The following is an 18,051-nucleotide window of genomic DNA, read 5'->3' as shown; positions in this document are numbered from 1 at the left end:
TTGGGAACTGGAGAACTTCCCAAACTGTCCTGAATCTGACACACAAACATCAGACTCCATCCAATGATGCTGAAAGGTCATTCTCTTTGCGTGCACTTCAGGATATCCTCCATGCATATTGGCATCCTATCCCTGCCATCTCTCAGCCTATTGTATATGGAAACAAATGAACATCAGGGTCCATATTCAGTCTATACAACAAAGGATGTTGAAAACTCAGTTATTCCTGAGTCCCTGCTGGTTTGGCCACCTAGAAAGGTCAAGGTGGGTCAGAAAGACATTAAACAGGCAGGCTGATTATTAAGATCAGCAGCTGATGGGGGAGAGAAGGGTAGGAAGGGGCACCTGGCATTACAACATTTATTCCCTTTGCTAGTGTAAAAAATCTGACGGAATCAACATCCTGCTTACTTCCAGATCCTAACACGGATTTTCAGTGCAGCTTCTGAAGCAGAGAAGGGAGGCCTCAAGACAACTACCAAAGCACAGTAGCTATTGCAGTCCTCCACATTCCCACAGCAGCCATAAATCTGAAACAGAAATGAGGGACACGAGTCACAAATTTCCCACAAATCAAGCTGCCCTCTCCAGAATTATGTGAACAGGAACAGGGTGCAGGGGGTAGCAAACTGGCAGTGCAGTGCCTGTGCTAAGAAGAGTCCACCCCCAGTCAAAAGCTACAGACACCCCCTTGAGTCTACCCTTTCATGGGTCCTAACCAACCCCCTGGTTCTTGCTCTGTAATTTGACTGCATCACAGAGCAAAGCCCTGCTGGGAACTTATGCATTGCAGCAGACCACAGCATGCTCTGTCTACTGTTATACTGCGCACTGCAGCAAGTCAGTGCATCCTGCAGGGATTTGATGCATTACACGTTCAACTGCAGCACATTGCAATGACATCAGAATCGCATAGGGGGCTGCCTACGAGAGCAGAAGAAAAAATGCTGGGAATGGGCCGGGGGGAGGGGGCTGTGGCAAATTCTCACTCATGGCCCCCTTCCCAATCCTTTTTGTTTGGTGCCACTCAGGGTTGCTAAATGCGATCATTCGTAGCACAAAGTAGCCACACATACTAACAACAGGATCCAAGCTGACACTTAAAGAAGCAACCCCGCATCTGGAGATGATGTGCATGATCATATGCAGATGGTAGGCCTGGATAAAGGAAGGAAATGTATGGTAAAAAAAGAAAAGAAAAAAATATTAACATAGCACAGGAAGGAAGGAAGGAAGGAAGGAAGGAAGGAAGGAAGGAAGGAAGGAGAATAGAAGGTGGAGGGAGCAGAGGTGGGGTAGATGGCGAGCTGGTTCACAAATTATGTCTCTTCCACATGGCAGTTGTTAAGATGTCATTATCACAAAGACAGGACAATCTGACTACATCATCAGAAGCCTCTTCTTTCGGAGCTCTTTGGTGGCACAGTGAGAAACGCCTCATTTACCTGGTGAGCCACTATGCTTAAATGCTGCAATGTAGGTAATACTGCCACATGGAGTGCTTTAAAGAAACCCCCACAAGGCAGTGGCTGCAACACACACACTTTCCCCAGCATCTAGCACTCAGATATACTGCCTCTGAACATGGAGGTTCCATTGAGCTATCGTAGATAACGGTCAACAGAACTATATTCCATGAATTTGCCTAAAAGCTATCAAAGTTAGTGGTCATCACTATAGTCTGTAGTAGCAAATAACATAATAATCTACCTGCAGAAGATGGGCTTCTTTTCGTTTTTGCATAACCTCCTCCTAACTCTGATCCTTGCACGAAGAACTTGAGACATTTTTTCTAGCCCAGTGAAACTTCAGGCAATCATATGAAGCTGACTGGGAGGTAGGAAAATTGGACCTGAGGACTGCAGCCTCTCAGGGACAGCTCATGTTTTAAACAGAGAAATTCCAGAGACTTGTGCATGGTCCACTGGCCAGGCTGGGCAGTTCAGTTCAAATCCTGCACAGAAATAATCACATTACAAGAGGAAATAGGTATAGAACAGGATGGTTCAGATGTAACGCCAAGCTGTAGTTTGTCACTACATAAAGGAATGTTTAAGAACCTTCTGCTTATATAAAAAGGTAAAGGTAAAGGCAATCATATGAAACTGACTGGGAGGTAGGAAAATTGGAATGCTAAAGTAAGAAGTCAAGAAATCACCGGGACAACAGGCAGGCATGGCCTTGGTGTACAAAATGAAGCAGGACAAAAGCTAACAGAGTTTTGCCAAGAGAACATGCTGATCATAGCAAACACTCTTTTCCAACAGCACAAGAGACGACTCTACACATGGACATCACCAGATGGTCAATATCGAAATCAGATTGATTATGTCCTTTGCAGCCAAAGATGGAGAAGCTCCATACAGTCAGTCAAAACAAGACCTGGAGCTGACTGTGGCTCAGATCATGAGCTTCTTGTTGCAAAATTTCGGCTTAAATTGAAGAACATAGGGAAAACCACTAAACCATTCAGGTATGACCTAAATCATATCCCTTATGAATATACAGTGGAGGTGACGAATAGATTTAAGGGATTAGACCTGACAGACAGAGTGCCTGAGGAACTATGGACGGAGGTCCGTAACATTGTTCAGGAGACAGCAACGAAATCCATCCCAAAGAAAAAGAACTGCAAGAAAGCAAAGTGGCTGATGAGGCTTTACAAGTAGCTGAGGAACGAAGGGAAGCAAAAAGCAAGGGAGAAAGGGGAAGATATATTCAACTGAATGCAGAGTTCCAGATAACAGCAAGGAGAGACAAGAAGGCCTTCTTAAATGAACAATGCAAAGAAATCAAGGAAAACAACAGAATGGGAAAGACTAGAGATCTCTTCAAGAAGATCAGAGATCTCAAGAGAACGTTTTGTGCAAAGACGGGCATGATAAAGGACAAAGAAGGCAAGGACCTAACAGAAGCAGATGAGATTAAGAAGAGGTGGCAAGAATATACAGAAGAACTATACAGGAAAGATCTGAATGTCCCTGATAGCCATGAGAGTGCGGTCACTGAACTTGAGCCGGACATCCTCGAGAGTGAAGTCAAGTGGGCCTGAGGAAGCATTAGTAACAACAAAGCTAGCGGAGATGACAGTATTCCAGCTGAGCTATTTAAAATCCTAAAAGATGATGCTGTTAAAGTGCTGCATTCAATATGCCAACAAATTTGGAACACTCAACAATGGCCGCAAGACTGGAAAAGGTCAGTTTACATTCCAATTCCAAAGAAGGGCAACGCCAAAGAGTGTTCAAACTACCGCACAATTGCACTCATTTCACATGCCAGCAAGGTGATGCTCAAAATCCTACAAGCTAGGCTTCAGCACTATGCGAACCAAGAACTACCGGAAGTACAAGCTGGGTTTTGAAGAGGCAGAGGAACTAGAGATCAAATTGCCAACATTTGCTGGATCATGGAGAAAGCAAGAGAATTCCAGAAAAACGTCTATTTCTGCTTCATTGACTACTCTAAAGCCTTTGATTGTGTGGATCACAACAAACTGTGGCAAATTCTTAAAGACATGGGAGTACCAGACCACCTTACCTGTCTCCTGAGAAACCTGTACGAGGGTCAAGAAGCAACAGTAAGAACCAGACATGGAACAAATGATTGGTTCAAAATTGAGAAAGGAGTACGACAAGGCTGCATATTGTCACCCTGCTTATTTAACTCATATGCAGAGTAGCTCATGAGAAATGCCGGGTTGGATGAATCAGAGGTCGGAATTAAGATTGCTGGGAGAATTATCAACAACCTCCGATATTCAGACGATACCACCCTAATGGCAGAAAGCGAAGAGGATCTCAAGAGCCTCTTGTTGAGGGTGAAAGAGGAGAGTGCAAAAGCTGGTTTGAAACTCAACATTAAAAAAACGAGGATCATGGCATCTGGCCCCATCACTTCCTGGCATATAGAAGGGGAAGAAATGGAAGCAGTGACAGATTTTACTTTCTTGGGCTCCAAGATCACCGCAGACGGTGACTGTAGCCATGAAATTAAAAGACGCTTGCTCCTTGGGAGGAAAGCTATGGCAAACCTAGACAGCATAGTAAGAAGCAGAGACATCACCTTGCCGACAAAGGTCCGTCTAATCAAAGCTATGGTTTTCCCAGTAGTAATGTATGGCTGTGAGAGCTGGACTATAAGGAAGGCTGAGCACCGAAGAATTGATGCTTTCGAACTGTGGTGCTGGAGAAGACTCTTACGAGTCCCCTGGACTGCAAGGAGGTCAAATCGGTCCATCCTAAAGGAAATCAACCCTGACTGCTCATTGGAAGGACCGATACTGAAGCTGAAGCTCAAATATTTTGGCCACCTAATGCAAAGAGAAAACTCACTGGAAAAGACCCTGATGCTGGGAAAGACTGAAGGCAAAAGGAGAAGGGGACGGCAGAGGATGAGATGGCTAGATAGCATCACCGATGCAATGAATATGAACTTGAGCATGCTCCGGGAGAGAGCGCAGGACAGGAAGGCCTGGCGTGCTATGGTCCATGGGGTCACGAAGAGTCGGACACGACTGAACGACTGAACAACAAAGGTAAAGGTGTCCCCAGCCAGTCCTGTCCAACTCTAGGGTGTGGTGCTCATCTCCATTTCTAAGCCAAAGAGCCAGCGCTGTCCGAAGACGCTTCCGTGGTCATGTGGCCGGCATGACTGAACACCGAGGTGCACGGAACACTGTTACCTTTCCCGCCAAAGCGGTACCTATTTATCTACTTGCAATTTCTTGCTTTCAAATTGCTAGGTTGGCAGAAGCTGGGACTTGCCTCTCTTCATACACTCCCTCCTCTCCCTTCTTATCTGGCCTCTCCTCCTTCCTAGTCTAAGAAAGCTATAGTTTGCCATTTCACCCCAAACCAGCAAACCATGGTTTGCATTTGCCCTGGAAACGAGGATTAGAAACTTTGTTTTGATCCTGGCTTCCAATCCTGGTTTACAGGGCAAGTGCAAATGAACATTTGCCAGTTCAGGCAATATGCCAGGGAGGGAGGGAGGGAGAACAATCACAGCACAAAGGAAGGAGGGTGGGAGAGGGATGAGAAGAGAGGGCACAAACCCAGGGATCTTTATATAATCATTCACATAGCACCAAACTATCATTTGACATTACATCTGAACCAACCCATTGTGTGCACTGTCATACACTGGCTTCCCTACATGTGTATGCTTGACAAAAAGATGCCCACAAATTCTTAACCAAGAAACAACTTTTCCTGGTGCAGAAAGAAAAGGCATCTCTGAAGCAAGCCTCCCTTGTCTCTGGTTAAAGGCAGCACTTTAGCAATAATATGGGTGGTGAGAGCAAGTGCTTGGGAAATAAGAATTTACCAACTGCACTATTTGCCACTTCCCACATCTGCATTTAAACCTTTAAAAATACCACTACCTAGTAACGCAGAATGAAGGAAGTGCTAAGGGGCCCAATAACTGTCTATTTGCTCAGGGGACCATGGAACACTAGAGACTGGCCTGGGAACAAGAAAGAATGCAGAAGATCTGACCTTTGTGTTGAATTCAGATATCTAAACTGAGCTGGTTCTTTGGGGGGCTGAAAAATCCTCCTTGTACAGAGGTGCACACCTATATATCCTGTGTTCAAATGGGAGGACCCCAAGAGCCTTTGTGGGGTGAAGACTAAAGCACATCATGACATCCATTTTTGCAACATCCACATACAACCTTTCAACCATCATTTATGCACTACCAACCACACCCATATTTGACAAGGAGATCTGGTTTGCTTTGATAGTAGGTTGGGAGTGAATTTGTCTGAATGCAGACTTTCAAGATATGCACTGGCGGCCTTCACACGCCACCTGTTGCACCACAGATACTCCAGTCTGGGTTATTGGTGGGTATCTTGTACCCGTCTCCCTTGCTTCCCATGTTGTCTCTGTCCAGAAGTGTAGACGACTAAGCTGATTTCTAACAGCATCACTGAAACCACACAAGTAATAATCTGCCCCAATGAATTGTGTTGAGGTCCATTTGTCATCCAGTAGATGTCCCAGTAATTACAAGTTCTCAGGAGTACAGTAGCCTGTGGCTTTAAAAACCTGACCTTCAACAAGTGAGCCAGAATATTTTGCAGTTCTCAGATGTCCTGTGTTTGAGAGAACCTCCTGAACTATCGTTCCCAAAGGGTGAGTTCAGGTATGTGGATAGGTCACCAGTTTGTTGGCACCAGGTGTTGGAGAAATACTGGTGCAAAGACATAACAGATGGGTAATGTCAGGGTCAGGTGCAGGGCTGACTGGCAAGCCTTAGACAAAGAATTCCAAGGAGGGGTCCCCTACATTTAAAAAAGAAGAAAAAAAAGAAAGGTTGGGAATTACTGCTGTGGAAGATGTCCACTGCAGTCTTCCTTAATCTAAACCAAAACGATTTGGGTCAGGAGCTTATTTTACTTGCTTCTCACATTTAGGAATGCAGAGGGCCATATTTACACAAGTGGGCTGGCCAAGAAAATCACCTTTTTGCTCAGCATTAGTGCCAATGATCCAGGCAATACTTTTAAGCCCATTTTTTGGCAAAGGGTTTGGCTAAGCGATATCAAGGCAAGTACGTTTTGTTTTGCCAGGCTTTGAACACATTTGACAAAATGAATCCTTCTCCCTTCTTCACAGGAGGTCCCTTTTGTTTGTGTGCTGAATCGCACTTTGCCACATTATTTTGGAAGCAACTAACAGCAGTGAAAATGGGCAGGAATGGACAAGCACAGAGTACTGGCAAAACATGCCAGCAAAAGAATGAACACAAATTGTATCGGAGTTCCAAGAAAATATATATAATAAAATAAAAGTAACCCATATAAAAAATAAAAATAACCCATCTTCATCACTGGCAACTGTCCCCTTAGCCAAAGGGTATTATCACTATGAGCATATATAAAAACATTCTGTTTAGATCGTTACATGGTTTCCCATACTACATGGGCAAGTACAAATGAATGGATCAAAAATTAATCCCATGCGGTGTTAGTCCTGATAACTGGGGAGAGGGAGGAAATGCCTCGCCCACAGATGCACGTAAGTATACAGCAGAACCAGAGAAGAAAGGGCACTGGATTATTCATCTGAGTACACACAACGCTCTTGCAGACTTGAATTTGAGAATGCATGTTTTCAGTGCCACAAAAGCAACAAAATTGTAGTACTCCAGATTTAATATTGCCCCTCGTAGAACTTGCAATATATTTTACAGCACAGTTTTCTAACCCCAAAGGCAAAGTTCAGGTTATAAACAAAATCTTGCACATCACAGAATTACACACAAATGCTCTTTTCAGAAATTTCATCAACTGCCTCTAAATGCTAACTAATATTAATACATAGGAATGCTCTGTGACTGCCCCAGGCTAAGTTATCACTATGGAATGTTTCAAGTCACCGTCAGACCGCAAGCGATTCCTTTTACAATTTTATAATTTAAAATATGAGTTTAGGCTGCAGTCCTAAAAACACTTACTTGGAAGCAAGCCCTATTGAACCAGTGGGACTTACATCTGAGTAAACATACATAGGGCTGCAGTTCATGTCTCAAATTGAAACTAGATCAAAAGGTAGCCAGCCAGCCCTTAAATTTAAATCTTTCTATCATATTTCACTTCTGCAATCTCACCAAAGCCCCTCCAGATGTTATTAACAATAATGCTGGAGACAGTCAATTTTTAAGACAGCAGCTTCGTTTCCCATGATGTAGATACACATTTCTTTTTGTCCTACCATTACGTCCGGGCCAAACAGGTTTTTGAAATAACACAACAGGAGCAGGCAACCTGTGGCCCTCAGCCTAATTTCGAAAGCCCTCCTCAAGCAATCAGTTCAGACAGCTCTAGCAAAAGTGATCTGACTCTCCTTTGAAATACCATTTAAGTGGGTAGGGAGAAAGAGAGAAAAGGGGGTGGCAGAGAGAGGGGGGTGCCCACCTTTAGCTCAGGCCACACTCACTGCTGACATGTGGCCCCTGACAATTACCTTTGACAGAAAAAAGGCCCTCCAGCCCTGTAATACAAAAACCTGCAGCACATGTTTACCCGAGGCAGAAATGAGGCGAGTACAAACACCACAAGCAGCAATCCATCTTTCCTACTGATCGAACTCTTCAAAAACGCTTCTGTCTCTCTCCAGCCTAAGTATGGGAGAACAAGACTGAATCCCACATCTCAAAAACTGTCTATGAACACTGATCCTCTCCTTGGTCATTCTGTCCAAGAAAACAGAAGAGGTCAGATGATTAATGTCATACTATCAGAAAATATGCTTTCCACTGGTATTATTATACACAAGTTTCCCTTAAATATGAAGCAGATACTACCTGCCACTGCTTTCCACTGGCCATAAATATCCATGGTACTTCATAGTAGAGCTGTGCTGAAAATTTCTCCTACATTTTTTTCAACCATTCTCATTCAATTTGATAGAAAAGAAATGGCTTTTAAGAAGAAATTTAAGGGAGGAGAAATTTTGGAGAAATTCTCCTGAGCTGGGTTTGGGGTTCTTGTGCTTACCCTCCTTGTGAGGTGGCTGAGGAGTGTGCATGAGTGTCCTGTCTGTCACTGTATAGTAATCTCTGTGGCAGCCTGTAGCCTCCTCTGCTTCCCACACTTCAGTTAAAGCCATAATGACCAAGACATCATGAGGCAATTCCTCTCATGGGGCTTTTTCAGTTCAGGAAGTGCAGGTGGCCTGGGAGGCTACAGAGCGATGGAAAGATGTGTAACAGAGAGAAAAAACTAGGTAAGCTCAAAAATACCACCAGAAGAAATGCAAAATTCTGCCTCAAAAGAGGGGACACCTCAACACAGTTGATGCTATTGCCAGCTACAGAAGCAGTGCAATAAACCAAAAACCCTTAGGAAAAAAGAAGCTGTGCTACAAACCCAGCCAATAGTGAGCCCTGTCTGTGAGAAACTGTTGGAGAATTCCTCCTCTGACAGGAGAAATTCAGTGACATTGTCCCCCCTTATTTCTCTGCCCACAAATAGTCCGGAGAATTTTGAGAGGCCTATTTCACAGCTCTACTTCATTGTTCACAAAAACATGGTCTCCGCTCAGATCTTACAATTCATGAGAACTCACAGCCTGATCCTATTATCTGGCATATTAGGAGTTGACAGCCTGACTTTTCTGACTTTTGAAACAGTAAGTGCAGAAGGGGAGAGGCTACCCCTTTTGTAAGTTATTTGAAGGGGGGCAAGACTTTGTACTACATACACTACTGTAGTTGTGGAGCCCCCGAAAACCACTTGTGCCATCATAGCTATCACAGCTCTATAGGATTGGAACTCCTGCTGGTTAGATCAGGCCTCCCCAGCCTGGTGCCCTCCAGATGTATTGGGCTACAACTCATAGCATTTCCCATCCAGATGCTAGGAATTGTAGTCCAACACACCTGGAGGACACCAGTTTGGGGAAGGCTAGATTAGATATATAGCATGTCAGTGGGGTTATCAGGCCAAAACCCAGAGAAGGATGCTGTACCTTTAAATGCACAACAATCTCCCCTGCCAGTTGTGAAGCAGAGCTGGAAACTACAAGTAGGGGGAAGTGGCAGTTGAAATGATGACAGGAGAAGTGGACATGAAAAGCCATGGCTGCTTCATCTCCCACTTCAGCAAATTTAAAGGTACAGCATAATTCTCCATGTTGCAACCTGGCAACCCCACACATCACCCCTTAGCCTCTCCCCTCCTACTCCTCTCAGACTTGTCTTTCTAATATAGCTTGAAAGCCTCCTGGGCATAGATTTTCCATGCCACTTTTATGAGGGCTATGATCCATGTTGTCATCCATGTTGACAACTCCTGGCAAAACTAAAGTCTGCGTAACGTCAAGATACTTGAGGCAAAGGTAAAGCTCTCAGAGACAGGAATTTTGGGGTTACTGTTGTTTCACAGAAAGGTGTAGAGGGAAATATTCCCAACAATCCCATGATTATGATTTTTTCAAAACTGTTGTGTCATGGCAGACAGGATAATGTGGGAATCCTGTGGATATCATCCTTTTTCTAGTCTCCATGCTGGAATCAAATCTACTTGTCAATGTACATTTTTGGCCCAATGTAACATGCAGTGTTTACTCAGAAGTAAGTCCCACTGAGCTCAACGATGCTTACCCCCTAGTGTGTGCTTAGGATTGAAGCTTAAAACTCTTTTGGATTGTTTGAGAACTACCTGACTCACAAAATCACTAGCTATACATGAAACAAGGGTATTTTCTTCTGTAAGAAGGTATTATTTTCTCTTTTAGAGGAAGCAGCTGGAGTGACTCTATTTTGATTGATGCTCACTTGCCAGGTGCTGTGTGACAGAGGCGAGTCTAGCTTTCTGATTGAAACTTGACAAGGGCTACTTGCAAGTGAATGGCAACATCCTCTGGAGCTACTTTTAAGTATCCATGTGGTTACTATTAAGCATCCCTCACCCACCGGCATTTCCCATCTTTAGCAATGTCAGAGGCCTAGTTCTCAAAAATAACAGATGAGGCAATGGCCATGTTTGAAGGATCATATCTCAGCTTAATAAGCCAAGGTATAAACAAACCTTTTGCCCATATACACAGCCCCTTTGCAGCATGAGCAAACATATCACGACAATTCTAATTCACCATAGTTTTCTGTTTCATCTCAACCAGGAAACTATGATTGCTAGCTTCAGAACAAGCCAGGATATTATGCCAATTTCAAACCATGGTTTATTATCCTGGCTTGTTGTGAAGATGGTAACCAGAGTTTCCCAGGTCAGAAGAAACTGAAAATGATGGTTAATTAGAGACTTCCTAGTCTGTCTACTCATGCTGCAAAGAAAGGAGCAACAGACTGTGTGCACAAGCAAAAGGCTGTTCATATCTTGGCGTAGTAAACATTGGTATGATTGTCTGAACCAGCTCAGCAAACCTGTGTCTGGACAGCACTGCTTCAAGCTGCAGGTTGCACATCACATGATGGAATGCTCCTCTATACAACCACCACATTCCCTGCACAGAGAAAGCTAAATGTCAAGAAGAGTATAGGCAAACTTCTTTGACATGCTTGCTTTTTGCACATTTAGAAATGTTTTCCCTCACTGTGGGGGGAGCACTTCTATCATGTGAGTTCCCACATGCAGCCTGAGAGTGAAAAAATGAAGACAGACAGCAAAGCCAAGATGCACTTGAGGGGAAAACCAATATAGGCATGAAATAATATAGGTTTCCCACACAGAGGAACTGGTCAAAACAGAGAGGGGAGTTCACCAGAAATTCAGCTGTGTCTTTAGACTAGCCTTCCCCAGTGCGGTGCCCTCCAAGTGTCTGAGACTCTTAACTCCCATCAAGCCATAGCCAATGGCCAGAAATGATGGCAATCATAGTCCAAAACATTTGGAGGATGCCACATTGGGGAAAGCTGAACTAGACCGTTCTTAGTTTGAGTGACCCGAGATTAAGGGTGCAATCCTATCCACGATTAGATAGAAAAAATCCTATGACTCCCAGCATGGGACTTGTAGGACTTTTTTTCTGTCTAAACGTGTATAGGATTGCACCTTTAATTACCTTCCCAGGCCATCTGTTGAAAATTTCTTTAGAGAGAGATGCTGCTTTAGCTGTTCTGCATTTCTTAGTCTCGAAAGTTGCCGCATTTCAGCATCTTCTGTGTTTCTGCAAGGGGTTTGGGGGAAAGCAGCTACTTCAGTTAGCAAGATGCCTCAGGCCAGTCCTATTCTGGGCCTACTCTCTATGCCAAGTTAGATCATTCAGAGATCAGCAACAAAACAGCATGAAGGAGAATGGTAGATGGTTTGTAGGGAATGTGGATCATTTCATATCTTGTCTTTGGCCCCTTGACAAATGAGATTAAAGTACAGTGGAGATATAGCGTGAGAAAACTGCTTCTGGTCACATTACATTAGGGGTAGGCAGCACTCTGGATAGAATGCAAAATTTATTGCAGGGCCTTTAAACATCCAGGGATATCCTGCTGAACAAAATGAGCCACCCCATGTCTGAAACTGGAGACTGGACCTGGAGATCTTGATTGCTTAATTCAAGCCCTGCTCAAAGAAAGAGCAAAGGTCACTTGTGGAAACATCTACAGAATTTTTAAAAAGGAGCCAAAGGTTAAAGTCAGGCCCAAGCATTTGGTGCACAAGAAAATACACCAAACTCCTTTCCAACCCAGGATTTCTTCTTCCCTAGCTCCTATCTTTTCCTTGCCATACAGCTACTATTAATGCTGCTTCCACTTTCTGGCAAGTGACAAGGCAGACCCAAGATACCCACTCTCCCTCAGCTCCTAAGGACAGCTGGCTTATTTTTAGACTTGGGAACTGAAGGAGTCATCAAGCACATGTCTCTGTGAAGGTGCCATGTATTCCCAGTTTGGTAAAGATATAGGAAGAAAGCACACTGACCCCACGGTCAATGCCCTAGTAGTAACTCAGGAGTGTTCCAGAAATTAGTCTGTTGCAGCAAGTACAAAAGACAGTCTTGTGGCTCCTTGGAAGCATACAAAATTATTATGGCATAATCTTTCATGGACTAGAAACATGCATCTAACAAAGTGTACTCCAGTCCACAAAAGCTTAGGCCATAATTAATTTGCTAGCTTTTAAGGTGCCACAAGACCCTTTATCGTTTCAGCTTTTGTTTTTTAAAGTTAAGTTTGTAGTTCACATCATTGTGAAGATATAAGATTTATCAGGCACTGACTGTATAACTCAAAATGGCTGAATAAGCTTTCCAGTGGTAAGGAAGTGGGGCTTTAGTGCCTCACACAGCACCTTGCCCTTCCCCTCTGCCACTACAGAAGCAGAACAGGTTATGCAAAATACATCTGCAGATTAAACTATGCTAAGTGTAAAAAAAATCAAATCACACAAGCAGCAGAATTTAAAGTATCAGTGCAGAATTTTGATTTTCTTAGTGGAACACACAGACAGACCTGTCCACAGTATCTAAATAATTATCTTCATTGAACATCACAGTTGTATGAAGGAAGGATTATGACATAATTAATTATCCCCGTTCTTCATACAGGGAACTGACAGACACACAAGAGAGCCTTACAGTGCAGTCTTGTCTACATCTATTAAGAAGTAAGCCCCACTGAGTTCAATAGGACAGGCTCCCAGGGAAATGTGTATAGGTTTCAACCCTAAAAGGCTTTCTTCAGCTCTCTGGACTAGCAGTGATTTGAACCTAGCTTTCCTCTTTCTCTGCCAAATGCTTTCACCATTCAATCCACACTTTCAAAGCAACCTGGGTAACAACGGGTCATGGTGTCTCTTTCTCAGGAGGTTGAGGTTAATTCTGTCTCCTAATTCAGCTAGCTCCTTCCAACAAGCCAGACGTTCTGAAAGAAGGGGAACATGGTGCCCAGCTCATTTCACTGAAGTTATCCTAACAAAAGGTAAGTACATTTGAGTAATAATGAGGGAAAGATTTAAACTGGTGTGAGGAAAGAATCCAGACATCCCATTATCACTCCACTCATGCAAACGTGCTTCTGATGGTGGTGAGACCAAGAGAAGGGCCTCTCCCGAACTTCATAAAACCCAGGCAGGCTTGTATGGGAGAAGGTGGTCTTTCCGGTAGCTCAGTCCTAAGTCATTTATCATGACCAACTCAAAAGTCATGAACGAGTGTGCAAGGAGTGTTTTAAGTCTATCAAAAGAGAATGGCAAACTTAAAATCTTGTTCACTTCTTTGTGGCTTTTCAGTTGGTCCTAACAAAGGTATTATTATGCCACTGTTGTTTTTTTCTAACAGACCTGAACTTTTAATTTTGGGATAGCTGTTAGATAGAGGATACCGTTAGATAATCTCAGGACAGCTGTTAGAACAGGTCTCTAGGCTGCACTGGAGTGAAATTTGCGGCACCCACATTTGTAGAAGGCTTTTTGCCCTTTACCAAAGAAGGCTGACAAAGAAATGAGCCATCATGATGATGGAAAATATTCAAGATTCACTGACATATCAGTGACTCCATAGGATTTCGGGAAGGTCGTTTAGGCAGACTGTCTTTTCCTCATCTCTCTCACAAATGGCCCGTTTGTAAAATAGGGACAAGAATCTGCCTTCCCTATCACCTGTTATCTATTTAGATCTGCTATTACAGACAGAATGATTGTTCTTATGACTTTGTATAGCACTAAGCCTCATTAGCCCCTCTGGTCTATACAATAAATACAAATACTAACAACAGGAAAAACAGGCCTGCAATGAGTTACAGAGAGCACTTCAAGGAGAACACACCTTCTGCACATCTCATCACCAAGGGGCTAGATCACATAAGTTTGATATTGGTGGAGGCTGAAGGTACATTATTTTAAGCCACCTGAAAAATCTGTTCTGATCTCTCTATTAAGTATGACAAGCTTAAGGGATGCAAAGAAGGGGCAGTGGTGGTGGTGGGAGAGATAATACAAAAGCATGACATAGATTAAGAATTCAAAAATCTCCTTACCATTCCTGACAGATGCTATCACTCAGCCTCCTAATAAACATACTGTGAACGTCACCATTTCCACAATCAAGCTTCACTGGTAGACAGCAAAGAGGAAAAAACATATAGCCACACAGAAAGATGGTTCTGATAAGACTGGTGGGGTTGGCGTGGGCTGTTTGTCCTTTGCCTGGAAGGGCAGATGTACTTTTACTCTCTCTAGCTTAAAAAAAAAGATCCAGAAAAAGGACACACACAGGGAAGCCCTATTGCCACCAAGAAGATGTTTATGTGTGTGTGAGAAAATGGAACAATCATATAGGTACAACCAACTGCATGGGCAACAGCTGTCCTGAGGCAGAAGGGATGGCAACAATTACATGGGGAAGCCCTACTTGATTTGCCTTGCCCATCTGGTTTATTTTATTTACTCAAACAGATTTATATCCTAGCCTTTTACTGTAATCACCCCACCCTTCTATTGTAATCACAATACACAGGGTGGATAACAACCAACTGAAAAACTACAAAAGCCATTTAGAAAACAATGCAATAAAAGCAAAAAAAAAAAAAACCAGGAGAAGAATATAAAATCGTCCTAGAACAAGGAGTTCACATGCTAAAATCTCAAACCAGCAGGCCAAAAGCCTACCAGAACAAAACATTTTGACTAGGAAGCAAAAGGTCAAGAGTGAGAGAAAAAGCCAAATGGACTTCCTGAGACATCCTGCTTTGCACATAACAACAACCCAGAGTATGGGTTACCATTGAATTGTGGGTCGCTGTTGAATCATGGGTTGTCATTACTTGTGAGCCCTGCACTATGGTTTAACAAACAACCCAGGAAGAGAACCTATGGTTTGTTGTTCAGTTGTGAACTCTGGGTTGTGAACTAATTAAACCATAATGCAGGGTTCACATGTAACGACAACCAAGGATTCAGCAACCACCCACAATTCAACAATAGCCCATACTCAATCTGTAATCTGAGTTGTTGTTACGTGCTAACCAGGTCAAGGACTTTCATAGTTTAGGCCAGGGTGGGGAATGTGTGGCCCTCCACATGTTGTTGGACTTCAACTCCCCTTGGGCCCAGCCAGCATGGCCAATGATGAGGCCTGATGGGAGTTGCAGTCTAAGAGAATCTGGAGGGCTACACATCCCCCATCCCTAGTTTAGGTGAAACCACTTCTTGCATGTCCCAACCAGTCATGAACAGGTAGGCTTCACTCAAACATAGTCCCCAGCAACATGTAATCGAACCATGGGGGTAGGCCACACATCAATATAATGGCAAAACATTGAGTCCCAATCTCTAAAACACCCTTGCAATCAAGAACAAAACACACCTCCTGCACCCCGCTAACAAATTCTACCAGCTCACCTATCCACAACGCTCCTATGTATGGACAGCATGAGAGGTGGCCTAGTAAGCCCCAAAAGAACAGCTCCTTGCTCCAGATAAGCATGTGTGGCCAACTGCAAGTCTGGAAGAGAATGCTTAATTCATCACTACTATTATTCCTCACAATAGCAGGGATTAATTCTCAGCACAAATACAGCTTTGCCTCCATTCTGAAGTGCAGCAATTTGTCAAACCCAGTGTGGTAGTGTACACAGCTGCAAAATACATAATTTCTCATTAATGGCTTGTTATATTGCACTATGCATACACCAGCTGAAAAGCAGGCCTTGCTTGGAAGAATTCATAATCTCAATATACACAGCCAAAGGGCGAGATGGAGCCAGTGGTGGCTGGGGTGGGGATCCAAGATAAGGGACTCAGCTCAGCATGCTGCAATAACTCAGTGTTGCAACTAACACCAGCACTAGGACAACAAGACTTTGAACAGATCCTGGGATGGATCCACAAACTTTAACGACCACATTTAAGCAGCGAGAGGACTCTTGGCAGAGTATGCCCTCATTCTTTAAGGCATACTCAGACTAAATAAGGGTGTTACATCTGCAGTCAGTACCCTCCCGTCTTCCTATATAAGGGACAAAACAGATCTGCCAACAAGAATAGCTTAAAAAAAAAGTGGTAATAATCTGTGACACACACACCCCAGTCACCACCACATTTGCATTGGGACTACAGTACTGGAGAAAGGAGGGTTAACTCTTTCCCTCTGCACCAATGTCCTGATTAAAATCATTCTCTCCAAGCTTCTATTTGCTCCAAGAGATGAAAAAAGACACTTCTATTTTATTTGACCTTCAGCAAAGGAGATCGTTACCTTGTCGTGGTGCTGGAGCTTGAACACCTCAATGACGTCATGAGCTAAACCGTGAAGGGACACCCAAGACGGGAAGGTCATGGCAGAGAGGTCAGACTAAATACGATCCCTGGGGAAGGAAATGGCAACCCACCCCAGTATTCTTGCCATGAAAACTAAATGGATCAGTACAACCAGAGATATGTCGGTATACCATCGGAAGATGGGACTCCCAGGTCAGAAGATGGTCAAAATGCTACTGGGGAGGAACAGAGGATAAGTTCAACTAGCCCCAGATGTGATGACACAGCTAGCTCAAAGCCGAAAGGATGGCTAGTAGCCGATGGTGCTGGTGGTGAATGACAAATCCAATGTTCTAAAGATCAACACACCATAGGAACCTGGAATGTAAGATCTATGAGCCAGGGCAAATTGGATGTGGTTACTGGGGAGACGTCAAGATTAAATATAGACATTTTGGGTGTCAGTGAACTGAAATGGACTGGAATGGGCCACTTCACATCAAATGACCACCAGATCTACTACTGTGGACAAGAGGAGTAGCCTTCATAATGAATAATAAAGTGGCTAAAGCAGTGCTTGGATACAATCCAAAAGATGACAGAATGATCTCAATTTGAATTCAGGGTAAGCCATTTAACATCACAGTGATCCAAATATACGCCCCAACCACAGATGCTGAAGAAGCAGAAGTAGATCAGTTCTATGAGGATCTGCAGCACCTACTGGGTAGTACGCCAAAAAAAAAGATGTTATTTTCATTACAGGAGACTGGAATGCTAAGGTGGGTAGTCAAACAACACCTGGAATTACAGGCAAGCATGGTCTGGGAGAACAAAATGAAGCAGGACATAGGCTGATAGAATTTTGTCAAGACAACTCACTATGCATAACAAACACTCTTTTCCAACAACCTAAGAGATGACTTTATACATGGACTTCACCAGACGGTCGACACCAAAATCAGATTGACTACATCCTTTGTAGCCAAAGGTGGCGGACATCTATGCAGTCGGTAAAAACAAGACCTGGAGCTGATTGTAGTTCAGATCACGAACTTCTTATTGCACAATTTAGAATCAGACTAAAGAGAATAGGGAAGACCCACAGATCAGTTAGATATGAGCTCACTAATATTCCTCATGAATATGCAGTGGAGGTGAAGAACAGATTTAAGGGACTAGATTTAGTAGATAGGGTCCCGGAAGAACTATGGACAGAAGTTCGCAACATTGCTCAGGAGGCGGCAACAAAAAACGTCCCAAAGAAAAAGAAAACCAAGAAGGCAAGATGGCTGTCTGCTGAGACACTGGAAGCAGCCCAAGAAAGAAGGAAAGCAAAAGGCAACAGTGATAGGGGGAGATATGCCCAATTACATGCAAAATTC

General features: G+C 43.5%; 1 protein-coding gene across 6 annotated transcripts in view; it reads right to left on the bottom strand.

Moving 5' to 3' along the window:
• ATP2B4 (ATPase plasma membrane Ca2+ transporting 4) overlaps positions 1-18,051 on the bottom strand; it is a 212,865-nt gene that overhangs the window by 174,576 nt on the left and 20,238 nt on the right. The window contains exon 1 of one of the 6 annotated variants that reach the window (XM_084853171.1): positions 412-530. The exons of the other annotated variants lie outside the window; for them this stretch is intronic. The gene's annotated coding sequence lies outside the window, so the exon portion shown is untranslated. Of the gene's footprint in view, positions 1-411; positions 531-18,051 lie in introns of those variants that run through there. 6 annotated transcript variants of the gene reach the window in all.

The sequence above is a fragment of the Heloderma suspectum genome, chromosome 4 (genome assembly GCF_057233095.1).
Source record: "Heloderma suspectum isolate Gila_16-S chromosome 4, 16-S_ref, whole genome shotgun sequence".
NCBI classification, from domain to species: Eukaryota; Metazoa; Chordata; class Lepidosauria; order Squamata; family Helodermatidae; genus Heloderma; species Heloderma suspectum.
The sequence above is the reverse complement of the archived record's forward strand: the minus strand, read 5'-3'. Positions and strand labels throughout refer to the sequence as shown.